The 22,219-nt window shown below is 39.9% G+C and overlaps 1 long non-coding RNA gene across 1 annotated transcript; it reads left to right on the forward strand.

The window, feature by feature from the left end:
• The first annotated feature begins 19,840 nt into the window (after window positions 1-19,840).
• Window positions 19,841-21,794, forward strand: LOC114302033 (uncharacterized). Its single transcript, XR_003643282.2, has 2 exons — window positions 19,841-20,147; window positions 21,469-21,794. It is a non-coding gene; the product is annotated as an uncharacterized LOC114302033 (long non-coding RNA).
• The last annotated feature ends 425 nt before the right edge of the window (window positions 21,795-22,219 follow it).

Here is a 22,219-nt window from a genome sequence, read left to right on the forward strand (position 1 = left end):
CTGAAAAATAATCCATTGAACACAGTAGCCCTACGGCCAGATTCACCTCTACTTGGCGTAATTCACATGATATACGGCCTACCGTCGCAAACCGAGGTACATATAATCCAGTTGCAACCTAGCCTGCCGAAGCTGATCACACCAGCCAAACGGCCCCATGAAACTGGGAGGATTAGCTTTGATGACACCGACCTAGATAGAGTAACTCTCCCTCATGCTGATCCCTTCGTCGTCAAGCTACGCATGAACAGATTCACAGTTAAACGTGTTCTCATTGATTAGGGGAGCACCTCAGAAATAATGTACTACAAGATGTTTGTTAAACTCGGCTTCACTGATGCGAATTTGTTACTGGCCGATTACCCATTGTTCAACTTCAACACTAACCCCAAGTATCCCTTGGGTAAGATCATAGTACCAGTACGGGCGAGTACCAGATCAACAGACGTAGAATTTCTGGTCGTCAAACTCCCGTCACCATACAATCTCATCATGGGAAGGACTTGGTTGCATACCATGCAAGCTGTGCCAAGTAGCTACCATCAACTACTCCGCTTTCCAATTGAGTATGACATCTAGCAAATTCAGGGTTCTCAGAAATCGGCACAGACATGCTATCTTATCGCTGCTATAAAGAAGCCAAAGGAATTGGAAGTAAACTCGATTGAAGTACCGGATCAAGAGAGCCTCGAGGACATTAGGAAAATCCCCAGGGAAAAGGCAACTGAAGACCTTGATCGGATCAAAATCAATAGGTGTCCTGACAAATTCTTCATGATCGGCACCTCTTTGAGCGAAGTTGATAGACGCAAACTGCTATCCTTCTTACTTGGCAACCTTGACGTGTTTGCATGGACACCGTACGAGATGCCGGGGGTGGATCCAGTCATGGCCTAGCATCATTTAAACGTTGATCCAAAAGTCAAACCAATCATTCAGAAAAGTCGGCGGTTAGCCGCGAGAACATGCATCGGCCGTTGTTGATGAAGTCGATAGATTGCTTGACGCCGGGGCAATTCGTGAAGTCACTTATCCCACATGGTTGTCCAATACTGTGGCTGTAAAGAAGAAAAATGGATCTTGGCGTGTTTGTGTTGATTTCATGGATTTGAACAGGGCTTGTCTAAAGGATTGTTTTCCTCTTCCCAGAATCGAACAACTTGTGGATGCAACAGCTCATCATCAGCACGTGAGCTTTTTAGATGCTTACAGGGGTTATCACCAAATTTCCATGCATCTGGAGGATCAAGAAAAGACCGCATTCCTCACCGTAAGTTTCTCGGCTACATTGTCAACCATTGCGAAATAGAGGCCAACCCGAGGCAGATCAATGCAATTCTAGAACTCGGCTCCCCTCGATCGGTCAAAGAAGTCCAAAAGTTGATGGGGATGGCCGCCGCCCTGAATAGATTTATTAGCCGTTCCTCAGATCACTGCCGACAATTTTTTCACACACTTCGGCAAGGCAAAGCATTTGAATGTACTCCCGAGTGCCAAGCCGCGTTGGACGGCTTGAAAACTTATCTCCGATTAGTACCACTCTTGGTAACTCCATCGGTAGGTGATCCACTCATCTTATATTTGGCGGTATCTGACCGGGCGGTTAACACCGTGCTACTAAAGGAAGAACTCGAGGAACAGCGACCAATCTACTACGTAAACAAGGCCATGGTCGACGCTGAAATGCGATATCTACCAATGGAAAAGCTCATCCTTGCTCTCGTGGTGGCTGCAAGAAAATTGATGCACTATTTTCAGGCTCACATCGTAGGGGTATTAACGGACTATCCCCTTCGGTCAGCTCTCCACAGCGTGGAAGCATCAGGACGAGTCTTGAAATGGGCTTTGGAACTCGGCCAATGTGATATCCAGTTTTTACCTAGAACCGCCATCAAAGGGCAAGTGCTCGCCGACTTTGTAGCCGAGTTCACAGGATACCATGCCGAATTAAAGTCCAATCAAGTGCAACCTAAACTCGATTAGCGAATATGTGTTGGAGACATTTGGCAGATGTACTGTGATGGATTATCCAACCAACGTAGCAGCGGGGCAGGCATAGTGATCATGATTCCCAAAGGGGCAATAATCGAGCAAGCAGTCAAACTGGGCTTTAATGCATCAAATAACGAGGCCGAATACGAAGCATTGCTAATCGGCCTTCGTAACGCACTTCACATTGGTGCATGGCAGTTACTTGTTTTCTGTGACTCAAAATTAGTTATCAATCAGTTGAAAGGAGAGTATATAACTAAAAATGACCGCATGGTAGCCTACATGAAAATGACAAATTTCTTGCTCACAAAATTCGATCACTACGAGTTGAATTAGATAACCTAAGATCAGAACACGCATGCGGATGCCCTTGCTTGCCTAGCCTCTGCCATTAACTTAGAAGTCAAATGAACAATCAAAGTAGGGTTCATCATAGAGCCGAGTATCACCTCTTTTGAACCAGTTCAGGTTAACATCATTGAACCAGAACCAAGTTGGATGGACCCTATTGATGCATTCTTTTCCTCAGAACAGCTCCTGATAGATAAGAAAGAAGCCCATAAACTATGAAATAAAGCCCTGCAATACTACCTGGACCCGTAGGGAAAGCTTTACAAGAAATCTCTCTCTGGGCCATACTTGGAATGTGTTCACCCCGATAAAGTTGATGAACTCTTGGCCAAAATACATAAGGATAGCTGTGGTGCCCATTCTGGAGAATGCTCATTGGCCCACCGAGCCGTAACACAGGGGTATTATTAGCTGACCATGTGAACAGATGCCGAGAACTACGTAAAGAAGTGCGAATAATGCCAAAAGTTTTCCCCTTTAACTTATTTACCAGCCGAAGAATTGAACTCTATTACTAGTAATTGGTCGTTAGCTCCATGGGGACTTGATATCGTCGGACCATTACCACGGGCCGCAGGGAACAAGCGATTCCTGATCATCGCAACAGATTATTTTACAAAGTGGGTCGAAGTAGAGGTATTAACACATATTCGAGATGTCGATGTTAAACGTTTTGTATAAAAAAATATTATAACACGATTCGACATACCAAAGGCACTTGTCTCCGACAGCGGCACCCAATTCAATTATGGCATCTATCGGGAGTTATGCAACACATATGGTATCCGGCCTTACTTTTCCTTATCGGCATACCCACAAAGCAACGGCCAGGCCAAGGCCTCAAATAAAGTGATCCTAGACGGCATTAAGAAACGGTTAGAAAAAACCAAAGGTAGATGGGCTGAAGAATTGCCCAGTGTGTTGTGGGCTTATCGCACTACTTCGAGGCGATCTACTAGGGAAACGCCGTTCGCTTTGTGCTTTGGAACTCAGGCAATTATCCCCCTTGAGATCGACCTACCCACGCTGAAGACCAAGGTTTTTGACATGGGCCGTAATGACATGAAGTTGGCCTTAGATCTAACTCTGATTGAAGAACGCCGAGATCGTGCTCTTGCATGCATAGCGTGGTATCAGTAGCAGCTTGCCAAGTCATATAACCAGCGCGTACAGTTGCGTCATTATACACTCGGAGAGTTGGTCCTCAAGAAAGTGCTTCCGGCTACTAAGAATCCAGCAGACATTAAATTAGGCCCGAACTGGGATGACCCTTATCAGATTGATTCAATCGCCAGAATAGGGGCATATCGACTTTCAGACATTGCTGGCAGAAGTTTGCCACGCCCCTGGAACTCCACACATCTGCGTAAATTTTATCATTAAGACAAGTTGTACAACGTGCTATTTTGTTTCTAATTTTTGCTGCTATGTTAACATGTACACGTCTACAAATTCCTCTATACAATGTCTTGTTTTATTGTCGTCTCGTTTATAATGGTTTAAAAGCCTTCAAATTCGGAGCGCCCTTCATGATTACATGTTTGGGCCAATTAAAGCCTTCGAATTCAGAGCGCCCTTTGTGGATATCACGCATGGGCCATACAAAGACTCCGAATTCGGAGCTCTCCTCATGGATATCACATTTGGGCCGATTAAGCCTCCGAATTCGGAGCGCCCTTCGTGGATATCACGTACGGGCCATACAAAGACTCCAAATTCGGAGCGCCCCTCGTGAATATCACGTTTGGGCCGATTAAGCCTTCGAATTTGGAACGCTCTTCGTGGATATCATGTTTGGGCCGAATAAAGCCTCTGAATTTGGAGCACCTTTTGTGAATATCACGATTAGGCCATACAAAGCCTCCAAATTTGGAGCGCCCTTCGTGGATGTCAAGCTTGGGCCATACAAAGACTTTGAATTCAGAGGCCTTTCGTGGATATCATATTTGGAACGATTAAGCCTCCGAATTCAGAGCACCCTTCGTGGATATCACGCTTGGGCCATACAAAGCCTCCAAATTCGGAGCGCCGTTCATGGATATCACATTTGGGCCGATTAAGCCTCCAAATTCGGAGTGCCCTTCGTGGATATCATGCTTGCACCATACAAAGCATCCGAATTCGGAGCGTCCTTCGTGGATATCACGCTTGGGCCATACAAAGACTCTGAATTCGGAGCGTCCCTTGTGGATATCACGTTTGGGCCAATTAAGCCTCCGAATTCAAAGCGCCCTTCGTGGATATCACGTTTGGGCCGAATAAAGCCTCCGAATTCGGAGCACCCTTCGTGGATATCACGTTTGGGGCGATTGAAGACTCTGAATTTGGAAGGCCCCTTGTATTTGGCAGTAGAATGGCATGGACCAACATACAATTGTCACAAATATATACAAACCTTAAACAAAACAATATAAAAAATATTTATTTATTTCAACGAAGAAGTACAAATACATGGCTTTTAACAAATTCAACAGTACAATAATGTTTCTTGATATCTAAATTTTCTTCGACTCGGCACCTCTTTCATTGTCGGTTTTCTCGGTGTCGTAAGCTTCGAAGAGAAACTTATAATTTTGATATAGAGGAGACGCCGGATCAACACCCACGGCTTGTAGAGCCTTAATCCATAATGCTTAAATCGACGATTTTCACATAAGCAAACATCATCAGCTAACTTCTCTCTCGTCTTTTTAATATCGATTTTTCGGTTATCAAAAAAGCTTTATTCGTAAGCCCTCGTTCTTATCTCTTCTTTTGCAAACATGCTCGCCATTTCACAATCGGCAATGGCATGATCAAGAAAGCACTAGTTTACTCTTTCCGTCACAATCGAGTTCGTTTGATTTGCCAACTGCGTTTCGGACACCTTAGCTTTTTTCAGCTCGTTCTCGACCTTTTCTGCGCGATGTTCCAAGCTCCGAATTCAGCCATCTTTCTGCTTTATCTCTTTTCACGTGGCACGAAGGCGCATGCCGATTTCGTAAGAGGTGCATAGTCCCTTTACTGTTCCATGGACGCCCTTTCGAAAAATTTTGTAATTAGGCCGACCGACCATTGATTACTAGACTTCGGGTGGAAAAATTTGTTGAGTAAACTCGACTGCACATTTGGATTGCGGATAATCAAATGTGCTTCGGTCATTGGTTCATTCCCAACAAAAATCGATAAACTTAACGGGCGTGGTGGCCTGTTGGTTTCGTTTCGCGAACGGGAGGAGCTCCCTCGTTGTTGCCTCTCCTTCCTTGGTGATTTCTCTACCCCGCCCCCTCTTAGAATCCTACTTCGACGATGGGGGGAGTGACGCCTCTCATGCTCCTCCAACGTCCTGTTACCCGTTCGTACAGGTTCACTACCTCCTCGATTCATTTCTAAATCTAGTTTAGCTGGCGTCCTACCCTTCCCTCTACTGTTAAAGAATACTCTTCTTGATATACAAATTTCCTTAGTTCAACATAATACTCTTTTCCCTCTCACACTCTGTTGAATTTGAGCAACATATACTGAAGGACAGCACAGGACCTACGCGCGCCTAGCCCCCCCCTCCCCGCTTATTAATTATGGATGTAGCGTTCCCGAAACGACCGCTTCAAGGCATTTCGCCGAATAACTACAATGCCCCAACCGATCCCATGAACTATACATATTCCACAGTTATGTTCAGTAATCAACTAGGGCAAGGGCAAAATGATCAATCTATTCAGCCTATTTTTAAAGCATATTTCGCTGAATAACTACAATGCCTTAACTGATCCCATGAACTATACATATTCGGCAGTTATCTTCAGTAATCAGCTGGGGCAAGGGCAAAATCATCAATCTATTCGGCCTATTTTTAAAGCATATTTTGCTGAACAACTACAATATCCTAACCAATCCCATGAACTATACATATTCGTCAGAAATGTTCTGTAATCAGCTGGGGCAAGGGCAAAATCATCAATCTATTAGGCCTATTCTCAAAGCATATTTCACCGAATAACTACAATGCCCCAACCAATCCCATGAACTATACATATTCGACAGTTATGTTCAATAATCAGCTAGGGCAAGGGTAGAATTATCAATCTATTCGGCGTATTTCAGTTGAAATGACATTTGTTTTTCAACATTTAATGATAACATTCAATAAAAAAATAGACATTTTCATTAATAAACTGTTTACAACCACTTTATACATGAAAATGTCCTATATCTGAAATAGACTGCTAATAAAAAACTAATAAAAGCTAACGAAAAACAAATAACAGCTATCTATTACAAAACTGTTGATCAAGGGTCTAGATTTTCTAAATCTGATTCCAATGGTTTGACTTCCAAATGTTCATAAGAAATTGCCTGATCCAGAGTCACCTTAGCGGCCGCCAAAGCCTTCAGCCATCCATGCTTGAAGCCTCAATTCTCAAACTTCAAGGCTTCATCTGTGTAAAGCTCCTTGGCCTTCAGCAGGTCGGTTTCGAAGGCTTTGGCGGCATCTGCCTCAGCGCATTCCTTCGTCTTCTTCTCAGACTCAAGTTCGGCCTTCAGCGCTGAGACTTCTTCTTGAGCCGACTTCAGAGAGCCGTCCATCAAGTTTATTCTTTTTTCGGTGGCCCTACAGAGTAAATTGGCGTGTTCGGATTTTTGTTAAGTAGCCGCTACCCTCGCCTGCTCTTCTTCAGCTTTTGAAGTCGCTGTAGACAGATCGACGAGGGCTGTAGTGACCTTGCCCTTCTCTTCCTCCAGCTGACACTCAAGAACGGCGAATCACTCCACAACGTCGTAATGACGATGGCCGATCTCTGCGAGCCTTCTCGCCGTCTGGAAAAGCAATCAAATTAGTTTGGACATGAATATGAATTTAAGCTATTTGGAAATTTGAGGTTTTCAACTTACCAAAATGGCCGACTGAGCAGCCAGAGCAATTGAAATTACGTCCTGCTCAGCGCAGCTTTTTTCCCAGCGAAGTCACCAGAAACTGTAGTTTGGCTTTTTCGCACCCCCTTTTTGGAAGGTTCGAAAGAAGCCCTACAGTTCGGACTCCTGTGGTTTCGAATCTAATCTCACAAGTGCAATGTGAAATTGATAAACACCAAAGAGTTCAAATCCGGCAAATCTTTTGGAAAAATCAATTTTTGAATAAAAAATGCCAAAACTTGATTGCTTTGCCAGATACAGAGCCGCCACCTAAATATTTTTTGAAAAAATTTAAAAAACCCATGACACGTGCCAAAGGCCATATATCCGTCATGACCAAAGTTGCCTTGACTCAGGAACTTAGGTACGAGAGGGGAAGGTCATGAATTGAGCACCCCAGCTCGCCCGATCAAAGATCAGCCTCTACAAATCATGATATGATTTTTATCAACATTATGTACTCTTGTTCTGGCTAATTAGGCTAGCATTACTACGTGATGCGCACATACAAGTATAGACTAGTTTGCTCAAATTGGAACAATTCAATTTCATGTTTGCTTTTGCAAAAAAAGGTTTGATTTTGCCACCTTAAGTGGGCTTAAAGTTTGCGAATTTGCCACTCAACAAAGTGGGCTTAGAAAACGTACATTCGTTGAATCGTTCCAATTCAAACAACAAGTCTTCATCCACAGTGTAGACACCCCATTTTTGACCGTCCTCAAGATTTGGACGTCATCGTTTGAACACTCGATGATCATCCATGCTCGTGTTCGTTTTGAGTTCCCGGAGGTCTCGGCTGCGTGCCTTGCCTCAAGATCCCTCAACTTGACTGTTTTGTGCTTGATTGTGGACCAAACACTTGTGTTTTTGCTTCTGAGGGAAGAGGGTGGCTTGTTAGCCATCTTCTCAACCCACCAGCCAAGGCATGAAGCCACCGCCCCCTTTTTATTGCCATCAGCTTGGTCGGTCGGCCATCTTTGTTGGTCAATCGGCCATATTTTCCGGCCGACCTCTTTCCATCTGCTTTTGGCAGATATTTTGTGCCAGCTGTTCCAGCTGGCACACATAATTCCCCCTTCCATACACGTGTATGGAGGGATTTCATCCTTACACTTAGCTTCCCTTGGAAGCTTGGAATTAGATTTCCTATAAGAGGAGGGCCTCTCCTCCCTTTCCAGAGGTTCTAGAATCTGATATACAAGTTAGATATAGCTCTCTCTCTATATATTTCTCTCTCTCTAGATTTATGTGTGTGTTTGAGCTCAAAAGTGTGTTTTGTTCTCACTATTGCACATAAACACCTAGCATTACACTATCCTTGGTTGTTGAGGCACTAGGAGGTTGATTTCAGAGTTTTTGAGTTGGTTTTGACCAGAAGGAGGTGCTAGAGTTGGTGTTCTTGAAGTGTTCTTCAAGGGTGAGAAACTACTCTTTTATTCCCCATTTTTGCTTAAGCTTTTAGCAATACTTGCATGCTGTTTTCAGCTTAGTGTCCTACTGAAAAAAGTTCTGTATTTTCATGCTTGAGATGTTTCATTAAGGTCACTTTTGTGTTGGGGGTTGTCTACCCCCCCCCCTTAGGCCTTGTTTGGCCTCATTTTGTGCCTCTTCCTTTTGGCTTTGGAACCTTTCTTGTTTCAACCTTCTCACCACTAAAATCCAGAGGATTTTCAGTGGTGGAGAAGTGATTTTGAGGTCTTGTATAGGGGAGGGACACCCCCCTCCCTTTGTGTCTCATTTGCTTGCATTGTTGGCTCACTATAGTAGCATGTTTGGTTAGTTTGTTTTAGCACCATTTCAGCAAGTATTTGGTGTTATGTTGGCATGATATACCTCTGTTTTGAGTTGGTTTAGTGGTCTCTTGCATGCACTATGTACTTGCTTTGCAATCCCCTCATTTGCCTTAACATGCACCTTGTGTTTAGACCACCATGCTTACATGTTTTGGCTTAACTTTGAGAAGCTTTTAGCTTTGTTTTACCATGCTTGAGGTCTAATTTTGGTTGCTTGGGTCACGTATGCCATGCTTTGTATAGCCACCATGCAATCTAGCTTGTTAGCTTTGAGCATCTAAGCCATTAGCATGCATTGCTCATACCATTCTCATGATTTGGCATCTTTTGAAATAATATTTCAGTGCATGTTTCATGCTCACATGCTCGCACTTATCACTCCTTTGATGCTTTAAAGGGTTTGTGTTTTATGTCTCATGAATGTGTCATTGTGCATGCCATTATGCTTAGGCCTTTGGGATGCCATCTCAATGGGTATTTGGGTTTTTTTTGACATATCATAGCTCTGATTTTATTGGCCTAAGTCATTCCATGTTTGGTTGTAATAGGTGTAGTGTAATTGCCCCTTTTGGCCTTGTATGCATCTTGTTTTGTGCCTTCCCTTCTAGCATGTTTTGGCCACATCCCATGCATGTTCTAGCCTTTTTTTGGCCTGCCTTGGGACTGTTTTGGGTCACCTTGGTCCTTTGGGGCTTGGTTGATATGGCCATGGTTCAAGTCCCTTGGCTAGCCTTGAGCTTTAAGTCCATTAGCATGCCTTGCTTGTGTTATATGGTTGATTTGGCATCACTCTTAACATGATTTCAGAGCTCATTGCATTGTCATATTCTCATGTTTATCACGCCTTCCTCATGCTTGATGATTGTGCGTTGTTGCATAGTTTATGGGCCTATATGTGCGCATATGTGTTTTGCCTTTTCGGTGGCTTAATTCATTACTTTGGCCACTAATTTGGGCATGGCTGAGGTCTGCCCATTTTGGTTTAAGTCCATAGTTGCATGTTGTTGCATGCTTGCTAGTTTGCATGTGGTTGCATGCTTGTCCATTTTTGCATGTTTGCTAGTTTGCATTTTGTCACATGCTTGATTAGGTTGCATTGCATTTGGCATGCTCGTTACCTTAGCCTTGTGTGCATGCTTGAGTCCTATTGCATTTGGCATGCTTAGGTTGCATAAAATTTCTTTTCCATATTGCATTGTACTCGGTTTCATGCATTGCATTGTGTTTGGTTTGGGGTGTCAAACCAAACATGAGGACCGAGGAACGTTTCGTACTCGAAGTGACGAAACGTGCCTCGATCCTCGGTCGTCGACATTCTTGATCCAACATGATAGAGTGTGAAGCACTCACATATGTTTTGTGCATCCATTTCACATTAATGTGCACTCTTGGCTTCTTTGGCCATCATGCATCGAAATGCATGATTGATGGCCCGAGGGTCAAGAACCATACTCCTTTGAGTCTTAAACATGATAAGGAGGGTGGTCGTGCAAACATTTCCTTGAAAATGCATTGCCATGCTTTATCTGTCCTCTGCTGCAGCAAAACAGGATTCTGCAAGAATAGATGGTCAGTCGGTCATCTTCAGTGCCGACTGGCTATGAATTGTTGGCCGAGAGCCCAATTTTTGGTCGATGACCAGTTTCCCTAGGCCGATGACCCTACCTCTTGGCCGGTGGCCTCCCACAACACTCAGGGAGTGGTTCGGAAGCATCCTTGAGACTTGCACAGTTTTCAGAGGTGCATAACAGTGTAAACAGAGGCAACATAAGCATGGCAATAGATTTCCGAGCGGAGCCAAGCATGCGTGCATTTGTCCCTCTTCCCGAGGCCTCTTTACTACTTTGGTAACTTAATTAATTTGTTTAATTAGTTAAGTGGTTTTGTAATTAATTAATTAGCTAGTTAATTAGTTGGCTTGTATTATTTATTCGGACCCTCCGTCGAGAGGGAGAATTTGTAATAAGTGTACGTGAGTGTGTGAATGTCTTCCAACCCCACGTCTTTCTCCCTTTTACTTACCTGCTTTGATGGTTAGTTTAGGGGCATGTTTCAATTAGCAACATTATGATAGCATGTTTGCATACATTCATTCGTATTGCATGCACCGGGCTCGGCGCATCATACTAACTGCATTGTATTTCAATACCAATTTGAATATATGTATCAAGTGTATGCATTTCATATGCCATCTTAGAATAGCCGAGCCTACTTCTAGTTGCATTTTGCATGCGTTGCATTAGCCATCTTAACATGAACTAGGATCATGCATGATTTCTAACTAGTTTCTTGTTTTGGCTCGGAGTACACTGTAAGTGTTTATGCTTTAGCATCTTGCATGTGTGTGAGTGTTGCCATGACCGCATGCTTGGCATGAGGCTAACTGCTTATGTGATATAACTGCCTGAATGCTTGTGTGTGAAGGTTGGATTGCTTGAATTGGAACAATTCATTGAAATGCGAGTTTTTAAGCCCACTTGAGAGTGTCAAATCATGTTGTTTTCTTAAGCCCACTTGAGGGTGGCAAATCCGCGTCTTAGCCTACTTGCGAGTAGCACCATCAAACCATTTTCAAACAAACAAACATGAGATGATTTGTTCCAATTTAGGCGATCCGGTCTATACTTGTGTGTTGTGCGCATCACATAGTAATTTTAGGCTAATAACCGGAATAAGAACGCATATGTTTTCAAAACAAAATATCATGTTTAGTACAGGCCGATCTTTGACCGAGTGAGCGGGGGTGCTCATAGATGACCTTCCCTAATCGTACCCAAGTTCCCGAGCCGAGGCAACTTTGGTGATGACGGACACGTGGCCTTAGGCACGAGTCAGGGTTTCCTAAATTTCCCCAAAAATAAAATATTTAGGTGGCGACTCTGTATCTGGCAAAGTAGTCCATGTTTGGCACGTCTTTCTTAAAAATCAGTTTTCCAAAACAATTTGCTGGATTTGGACTCTTTGGTGATTTATCAATCTCACATCGCACATTGTGAGATTAGATTAAAAACCGTGACATTTGAGTCCGAACTGTAGCATGAGGCCCTCGGGGCGAGTCTACACACAAGCATTCAAGCAGTTTAACAAGTAAGCACTTAGCCTCATGGCAAGCATGCTAGACATGGCAGTCACTCACACTCATGCAAGTATGCTAAAGCATTAAAAACTCGCCTAATACTCCGAGCTAAGAAAGAAATAATGTTAGAAAAAGAACGCATGATTCGTAACTATGCCAAATGTCTAATGCAACTAAATAGGCTCGGCTACTTAATATGGCATATGAATTAACTCAAGACATGCGGTCTAAGCACGTATTCAATGATGTGTTGAAACAACCATGCAGTTTGAATGATGCATCGAGCCTTGGTGCATGCAATACAAGATGAATGGATGCAAGCATAAGGTATGCTAATTGAAACATGATCCTAATCTAACCATCAAAAGCTGGTAAATAAAAGGGAGAAAAACGTGGGGTTGGAAGACATATATATTATTACATTACGCTCTCACGAAGGAGAGTTCGAATGAATAAAAGCTAACTAGCTAGCTAAACTAAGCTAATTAAGCTAATTATTACAAAATTTGAATTAATTAACTAATTTTAAGATTCTAAGCTAAGAATTTAACTAGGCTAAGCTACTTAAATATTACAACACAAACTAATTTAATTAATCAAAACTAATTAGCTACAACTAATTAATTAAAGAATACAACACAAACTAATTAAATTACAAAATAGGCTAATCATAGGCTAATTAAATTAAACTAATTAACTAGATAACTCATCTCGGGAAGCGAGGGAGGCCCATGCATGCTCGGTTTCCATTTGAAGAACATCTGCTGTCTGCCCTTGGAAGCCTCTATTTGCACAACCTTTGCACTATTTCCTTCTCCAGATCAACTCTGCCATGCCTCACAAGCACAGTCAAAATTCATTGGTGGCTGGCAGGCTAGAAGTGGTGGCCGGCCAGCAATCACTGAGGGGTTGCCGTCCAACACTGATGGCCTATTGGCCAGTAACAGTGGCCGGCCAGCCGGTCACTAATGACACACATTTCCTTGCTACAATAGAGAGCAAACAGGGCAAAGAGAGAGTATTCTCACAGGTTGTTTGTACTTTGTATCTCTCCTTATCATCAAAACAATCTCAAATGAGTGATACACTTGGTTCCAAATTCACCAATCAAGCAATTTCATTGCATGATGGCCAAAGAACCAAGATGTACAAGTTAATGAATGCACAAATAAGACTTCAACAACCATCACCCTATCATGCATGATCAAGGACAATGGAGACCTTGAAAAGTTGGCACATTTCATCACTTTGAGAATGAAATGCCCCAATTTTCCTTGTGTTTAATTAACGTCCGATTGAACACATGCAACACAAACAAATGCTTACCTTACATAATTTTACTTGCCACTTTTATTTACTCATTTTCATTACCAACCATTACTTAGTCAATTAAGTCCATCGGTGAGAGTTTTCTAAAGTAAAAGAAGTGTCAACCAAGGGGTGGTTTAAGGCATGAGAGAAGTTTTATGCCGTTGGTAATGAACCCTCAAAAGAGGATTGAACCATTAAGCATGGACCCTAATCTCAAGCTTAAAGAATCCCAAGTTTGAAACAACCTTCAAAGCAAATATAGAGTGAAGAAACGAGAGAGGTTTCAAAACTTTAGGTGCTGATATGAAGTCAAAACAACACCAAAACATGCAATCAACTCAAACCAGGGGTGTTTAATGGCCTAAAACACCAAGCTTGTGAGGACCTTTACACTACAACCATGCAAAACAAGACTTAACTGACCCAAACAGCCCAAAACAGAGCTAAAGCAGTCTAAAACAAAGGCAAAAAACATGCTAGAATGTAGCTACAAAAAGCTAGAAAAATCATGCTAACATATAAAACTAACTAGGTTAGCTAACAAGACATAAGGAGGGGAGGCTAACCCCTCCAATTTTGGACTTCAAAATATGTTTTTTGCTACTGAAAATACTCTGAAATTTAGTGGTTAGAGGCCCAAAAAAGGTTGGTTTGAAAGTGGGAAACAAAGGTGCAAAAGCCTTAGAAGTAAGGAATAAAGAAGGGTGAGACACCCCCTAACCTTAAATGGCTTAAAACACCAATTTTAGCCCATTAAAACATAGATTTTAACAGCTCAAAAATGGCCCAAAAATAGTGGGAAAAAATAGAAAAACAAGTGTACTAAAATACGTTTAAAAGACAAGTGTTATACCTCTTGAAGCCAAGCATAACTTTAGGCACAAATACAAGTCAAAACCACCTTCCAGAGCTCCAACAAGACCTTAAGGGACCTTAGCTCAAAGGTGATCAATTTTGGTTAAGGATGTGTATGCAAAACAGTGATATAACTAGGCAAGTGTGCACAAAATTGCAAGATATATATCTATATATATATATTGGTCCCAAATTTTCTAACCCTCAAAAATGGGGGAGGACACCCCATGTATATAGAAAAACATGCATTTGGCTGAGTTAAATCAGTCCATACACATGTATGGTGATAAAGCTCATTGTGCCAACAACTGGAACAGCTGTCAAGAAAATATCTGCAAAAAGGCATCAGTGGCCGGCAGGCCACATCACTGGCCGACAAGGCACAAAAGGAGGCCAGCAAGGCACCAGAGGTGGCTTGCTGATCCCAGGGTGTTTAGGGTTGAAGAACTGGAGTTTTGGGTGTGACAAACTAAGGTTTTGGTCCAAAACAAGGCACAAAATGGACACAGTTTTAAGGCTCAAAGGCAGGGCACTCCGCCGAGAACTTCGAGCACTCAAAACAATCATAGGCAATCACAACCATCGTGTGCACAAACGATGACGTCCAAGTCTTGAGGATGGTAAAAAATGGGGTGTCTATAGCTTCCAGGACTTCATCTGGATTTTGGCCAGGAATTAACTCAGCTAATGTTATTTCGCGGGCCGTTTCTTCCGGACGCACCTTGCCAGTTGGTGTTACCTGGCTTTCCCTTGACCCGTCGGCCTGTCTCCTGGCCACCATCTTCTTCGCATTTCATTGCTTGGAAAACTGGGCAAGCGACTCTGAGCTCATCTTTTCAGCTTTAGATTCGACTCCTGGAAGATTCTCCAAGTTGGTGAAGATATCGTCCTCTGGAGTAACTAAATCTACTTGGCCAGAAGTAGAAGGAAGGTCGGCGAATTGGTCTGAGCCGATATTCTTGAACGCCAACTTAATTTCTCTATTCAACTAATGGTCCCCCACGTGGCCCTCAGATTGTGTCTCTTCACTAGCCTCTTCACCGGCGTTAGAACCTTCGATGCCAATGTCCCTAAGACTTTAGTAGCTAGGGAAGATGAGCGCAGGAAGCTACCGTTCGTGTGTCGGCACAAGAATATTATTTGCTGCTAAAAAAGTGAAGTTGGGTCGTATCTCAGCAAGACATGGGATGCACGCCCTTGTCCTTGGAGGTTTACACAACCTTTGCAATTAAGGACCATCTTCACTTGGTTTAAAACGGCTTCGTCCGCGGACGGCAATGCTCGTTTCAAATCGTTGCCTGCAAAAGACAAATGATCAGGACAGTATATAAGCTGAATAAACCATTTGTTTTTATGACATAATAGCAATGCTAGTCAGCAACCTAGTTCGCCCTCTTGCTTGGGAATTGGATCTTGGCGATCTTCTCCCTTGCCGAATTCCCAATTACCTCGGACAGTGACCATGACATCATCAACCTTTTTCCAGAACTGGCGAGCATGATTACCAAATGATGGTCAAGGTCCTTGGCTCTTAAAAAATAACGACCTTGTCGACCAGATGATTTCACCATAACATGATAGTGCCAAATAGCTGGGATTCCTAGGTTAAGACCAGTCGACGATTCAATTCCACTATATCCATAACAATACGGTAGAAGTTCACGTTTGGCTGGGAGGGAATTAATCCCTAGTAAAACAAGACTATCCTAAGAAGAGGATGGAGGGGAAATCGAACTCTACCCTCTGCGATGGCCAAAAGAGGAAAATTAATAGTGCTAGTGTCAGCCCTCTCCATGTCCACTACATTGTCTGGAACGAGGGATAAATGAACATCGTCTAGGATGGAAAAATGACGATGGAAGATTGCAACTCGATCCTCAGAAAGAAGGGCTTGCAAATGCCTCGCCATTCGAGACGAAACGAAAATAACGTATACAAAAAACGAAAGCAAAAATACACAGGGAAATTGGAATGAGGTATAGAATGAGAAGAGATAGAAGACTTATAGGACAAGGAAGGAGATGAACAGTAAGAGGTGAGGTTGCAGAGGTCTGAAAGGAAGTTGATACGAAGGATGCTCAAAGGTTGATAGTAACTTTCTAATTTGAGAGTATACAAGCATAAAAAATGTCAATGGCTTTTCAATTCAAAAGTATATGGAGGTACGGATTTCAAAACACATTAAATGAATGTCAAATACGAAGGGGCGGGAAGCTGTAATGATTTAAGTTGTGCGTCTGCTGTGACGACTCTGACGAATTAGTACAAAAAGGATTGCAACCGTCGTATCTGCCTTTCGAGAGCTCTTGCTTTGGTTGGCCAAGAAACCAAACATGCCGAGTAAATGTTTTATTCGGGTGTTTGGGGGGAAATTGTGGGAGCCGAATAAATATGTGCTTAAGAGTTTCGATTAGAGCGCCGAAAACGATGGTGAGGCTAACTCGACATAATCAAACCTATTGAACAAGAACAAGGCTGAGTAAAATCCAGCCCATGGGCCAAATAAATTTCTGACGTACCTAGGGGTCGCAGATATGATAATGAAATGGTGGGCCCCAATAGAGCAATATAAAAAGAAAAAGATTAGCCAAAGAGAGATATGTGTGAATATAGAAGATAACTTGAAACATAAGTAAACAAGAGAGAATACTGACTTGTCCGTCGGAGTGCTAATTCCGGCACCCCCGACCGGAGTGTTCATCCTTTTTTCAAATAGCAATCAGAGGATCAAAGACCTTTGACTGGATTTTGGAGTATTTCCAAACCTCTTCAACAACATTAATCTAAAAACTGTCATCTTTGTTATTTTTATTTTATTTTATTTTATTTTTTTGTGGAAAGGAAAATATGAGATTTGAGCTTTTGAACTTGAAACTTTAAAAAGTGTATTCTTGGGTATATTTTCAGATTTTTGATGTAAATATCATGTTGAGTAGTTAATATTAGAAAAGTTGTGAAATTGTTATTTGTAGAGAATTCGGAAAAGAAAATTAACTATTCAAGTAGCTTGGTATGAAATATGGTTATGTTCAAATGTGATTATGTTTGAGAGATGAGACATGTGAAGTTATATTTGACATTATTAATTTGGAAAATTTTGAATATAATGTACTTACTAATTTGATGGATTAAATTAGTTAGGTTAATATTTTATATCATTTATAATTAAAAGTGTGTTATTGAGATTTACCATAACTTTTAAAATAGTAGGATGGAAATGGTAATATTCAATAAGTATGGGATTTGGTGGAAATCATATTGGTTATCTTGGTTGAGGTGGAACAAAATTGATTGAAAGTTTTGTGTGAGTCAAAACAATTGAGAAATTAATTATTAGTTTTAATAGTTTGAGCTTGCTAATATGTTATTTTTGTACAACAAATTGATATATGAGATATTTGAATTGTAGATTGAGGGTTTGGTTAAATTGGGAGTTGATTACCTATAATCTTGATATTTAATGTATTTTCGGTATATAAATTACATGTGGGTATTTGAAGGTGAGAAAACCCCAATTTTTGAAAAATCCTAAATGTTAATGTTTTGGAGTTGTTGGATTATTGATAAAAGATTTTGTTTGGTCTTAAAATTGAGGATTTGATTGGAACACACTTATGAAACTTTTGGAATATTGAGTATTGGTTACTCCTTGAAAATGATAGAGTTTATCTTTAAAAAATGGAATATGGATTGTTTCCAAGTGTTGGAAATCATGGGGGATTCCAAGTTATGTTTGTATGTTGGATTGCATATCCATATTGTTATCTTTTAATTAATGCATTAGAGATAACTATTTTGGCTATCGGTGGAGAATAGTATTGATTATTGTAGAAATTGCATGAGGATTAGGTGAATTGAAACTAATCTCTTATCAGTTGTCATTGAATATGATTGTGTTTTAATACATTGTATATGTATGATGTTTGGGAGGAGAAAGGGGATGTACTCCATGTTTGAGAGAAGAAAGGGGATGGACTCTAGTAAATTAAGTTAGCCTGTGTGTTTAGGGTGAAAGTCCCGAAAACCACGCGTATACATGAGTGTCGATTCTCACGGACGAAATTTTCGTAAAATGGTAAATAGATTTGTTTGTATGATAGCTATATTGGTTAGAGACCCACTGAGTTGTATCCTATAACCAGTTGAATCAAATTGAATTTTTGCCCTTATTATTATTGTTGTAGTGTCGTGAACCATTCTATGTAAATTGGTGAAAAATAAATTAAATTACTTCTTGATTTCGACTTCGTAAGGCCTGCTTGGCAAATTTATTTTTTTAGTTTTAGTTATAGTAATTCTTGGGTCTTGAGTAATAAATGAGATATAAATTTAATTTTTTTGGGGATTTATTTGATTAGCCCATACTTAAGGGCTGGTTTGGGGTGTCCTAAAAAAGTGCACTTTTTGTCTTTTTGGACTAAAAAAACAAAAAAAAAAATGAAAGTTTGGGTTAACTTTTTGACTTTTTATGAAAAAATGTGTATTAAAAAATTGTATAAAAAAAGTGTGTAAGAGATGATAAGAGAGGAGTGGGCCCCAGCCATACAACCGGCTGTACAACCGGCAGACTCAATTGGAGTTGAAAATTATTGGCTAATTTTTGTATAAAGCATTGGACGGTTTTGTTTGGCCCGTGGGGGTCATCACGGGTCCCATTTTAATAATCTGAACCGTTCAATGTGTGTAAATCGTCGAACACTATGTATCTATAAAAAATCACGTTAATCGGATATCGATAGCTATCTGATCAGATCTATTTATTTTTCAATCATTAATTATAACACCATCCATTTGTTGTACATAACTGATTTGATCATATAGTTATCGATATCCGATCAATGTGATTTTTTGCAGACATATGGTACTCGACGATTTCTACACATTGAACGGTTCAGATTATCAAAACGGGACCCGTGATGACCCCCATAGGACGAACAACGGTGTGTGTAAAAACCACACCCAATCATTTCTTTTTCCTCCACTGCCGCACACAGCACTGCCGCACACATCAATTCGGTGAATAGTGATTTTGAAGAAAATTGATTTTTTTTTTTTTTTTGGGTGAATAGTGATATCTTTTTGGATTTTGGAGTAACTTTTTGACTTATTTAGGATAAGCCAAACCAGCCCTTAATCATTTTGGTTCATATTCGATTATGTGAATGGTGGAGACTACCTTAAGTCTTTTTAAAATTTATTTATATTTTAATTTCAGTTGGAGATTTATTTAAATTATTAAACTCCATTCATTTTGGATCTAATTGATTGAATCATGACTCGTTTGTAACCATGTATTATTATTATTATTATTATTATTATTATTATTATTTATTTTATAATTCTGAAAGAGTTACAAATATTTATGATGTGTACCATTAAACGAAATATATATTTTATGGCGAGAAATCAATTATATCATTTTATATTATATGTTACAAAATCTCTTATGGTATTATTATGATGTACCTTTGGTGATTTATATAAACACATATAGATAGATAGGCAGATATACATATATATATATATATATATATATATATATAATTAATTGTTTATCAAAGAAGGACAAGCCCACGTGGGGGCTGTCCTCCCCCTCTTCATTCCCACTCATTTTCTTTTGTTTGGTAGAGAGCTCATATCATCTCCCTTGGTTCATCTCTCTCCCTCGGCTGACTCTCTCTTCCAATTTTTTTTTTTTTCTTTAAACATTCATCACACAAAATCTATGATCCACCAAAAACCTATTAGGTTTTAGACCTATGTTCTTGAGACCAAAGTGAAGAGCTTGGTGAGAGTAACATTTTGACCGATGGAGATCAAAATCCAACAAAGTCAAAAATTGGAATTTTTGCTTGTTTCCTCTTCTAGCTTTTGAGGTAGGGATTTTCTAGACATTGTGTATGTGTTTTCGCTTTATTATATGTTGTTTTGATAGTGTGATAATTGAAAAGATTAGGATTTTATTAATGGTATATTAAATGTATAAAAAGGAGGGAGTTCTCAACTTCTTTTGAAAATCTCTTGCTAGTTGAGTTTGGTTTTTATATGACTCATGGATGTTGAGGAATGTATTTTATTCTACTTTATTTTATTTTGAAAAATCTCCAAATTTTAATAAAGCCTAGAAATTTAAATGTTAAGATTTAGATTTTTGGGATGAGTTTGTGAATAGCTTACAAGAGTTAAAAATACATGTTTATCTAAACAAATGAGAATTTGAAAGTGGATGTTTACAGGGATGTGATTGATGAGAATGTTATTGGGAATATTGAAAACCATTGAGGTTTCTTTTGAAAATTGTTGAATTTGAAAATATTGAACTTTTGAGAAAGATAAAAATGTTATTATGTTGAGGTATTGAGAATTGTTGAAAGAAACGTATGTTATTTTTGGCATTTTGAAAATTATTGATGAATTCTTGAGTTTGAATAAAAAGGGAAGATTGATGAAATTTTTTTTGAATATTATAATTCTTGACTGAGTTGGGAAAGAGGAGATTGAACATGTGATTATGTTGAAATGATTGAAAATATGAGATTATGAGTTATATTTATCTCTTGAAATTTATATTTTTTATATAGAAATAATTGTTTGGGCAACCGTGGAGGGTTGTATTGACTATTATAGAAGTTGCATGTGAAATAGGTAAATTGAAATATTTTCAAATTCATGCATGGCATTGAACATTGCATAATCTGATGATTAAATTCTTGCATTAGATTTGAGAAATTGGTTTTGTTTCAAATTGATTCTTTGGGAATATTTGAAACGTGTTGAGTTATGGGGTAAATACATTTGGTAAGTCCGGATAGGGAGGTATAGTTTGATGTTGGTTAAGTTGGCCTGAGTGTCTAGGGTGAAAGACCGAAAACACGCGTGGAGGAGGTACCACTGTCCTTCTGGTGAGAGACCGGTAAAGTGGAGATTTGGTAGTGCTCGATATGCCTACTTGCAGACACCAACCTAAGGATTTCCAGTGTCGTATTTACCGCCCCTTGTCCATGAAATAGATAATTGAATTGGTTATGCTTTTGAACAAGTGCATGGCATGAAAGTTTCAAAATGAGAAAACCTATGATTTTTGGCATTGGCATCTCATATACATTGCACCTCATGATATTGTTAAACTGTATGCACTTTATTTAGATTATCTGTGCTGGGCTTTATGCTCATCCCTTAGTAGAAACCATTTTTCAGGTGATTGTGGTGTGCCTCCGCCAAAGTGAAGGCGTGGAGGATCTTTTGGAGCACAAGGCTCAATTATTTATTTATTTTATTTTCTTTGCAAGGCAAGGGCTATCTATGTATGGGTTTGAAAACCACTTTGTTGTAACCGAGCAAAGCCTTGGAACTTGTAGCCATTAAGGCATTAATTGGTATTTTGATGCTTTAACTTGTTATTATCACATGCTATGAAAATTCATATCTTAAGGATGATGAATGTATTAATGCAAGGGATTTCTCTTTTGTGAAATCTCATGTTGGATATCGTTAATAGAAAAAAAAATGGTGATTTAGTATGAGTGTTGACTATTGAAATGTTTATATTATTCAATGTTCTTGTACGTAATAATGAGAAGTAATGAGATTTAAATTATGCCTATGAGTTAATCTAGATATATCATATGTTAATATTTTTTTGGGGGCGTTACATATTCTTAGTTTGGTTGATTGAATGAAATGGACATGAGTAATGAATTGAGATAAAATGAATTGTGATATAAATTGATCATGGCATCGCATTCGTTTTGAAAAGAATATCTTGTTGGTATTGAAGTATTTTAATTTATATAAGTTAACAAGTCTAGTTAATTAATTAAATTTGGATTTAAGGAATTAGGTAATAAAATCATAAGGTTATGGCATGGTATAACTTTATATATATATATATATATATATATATATGTTTGGTATCACTGTATCGCTGGATCCGCATGTGTTTTAATGT

The sequence above is a fragment of the Camellia sinensis genome, chromosome 7 (assembly GCF_055761805.1).
Source record: "Camellia sinensis isolate YWXY chromosome 7, ASM5576180v1, whole genome shotgun sequence".
NCBI classification, from domain to species: Eukaryota; Viridiplantae; Streptophyta; class Magnoliopsida; order Ericales; family Theaceae; genus Camellia; species Camellia sinensis.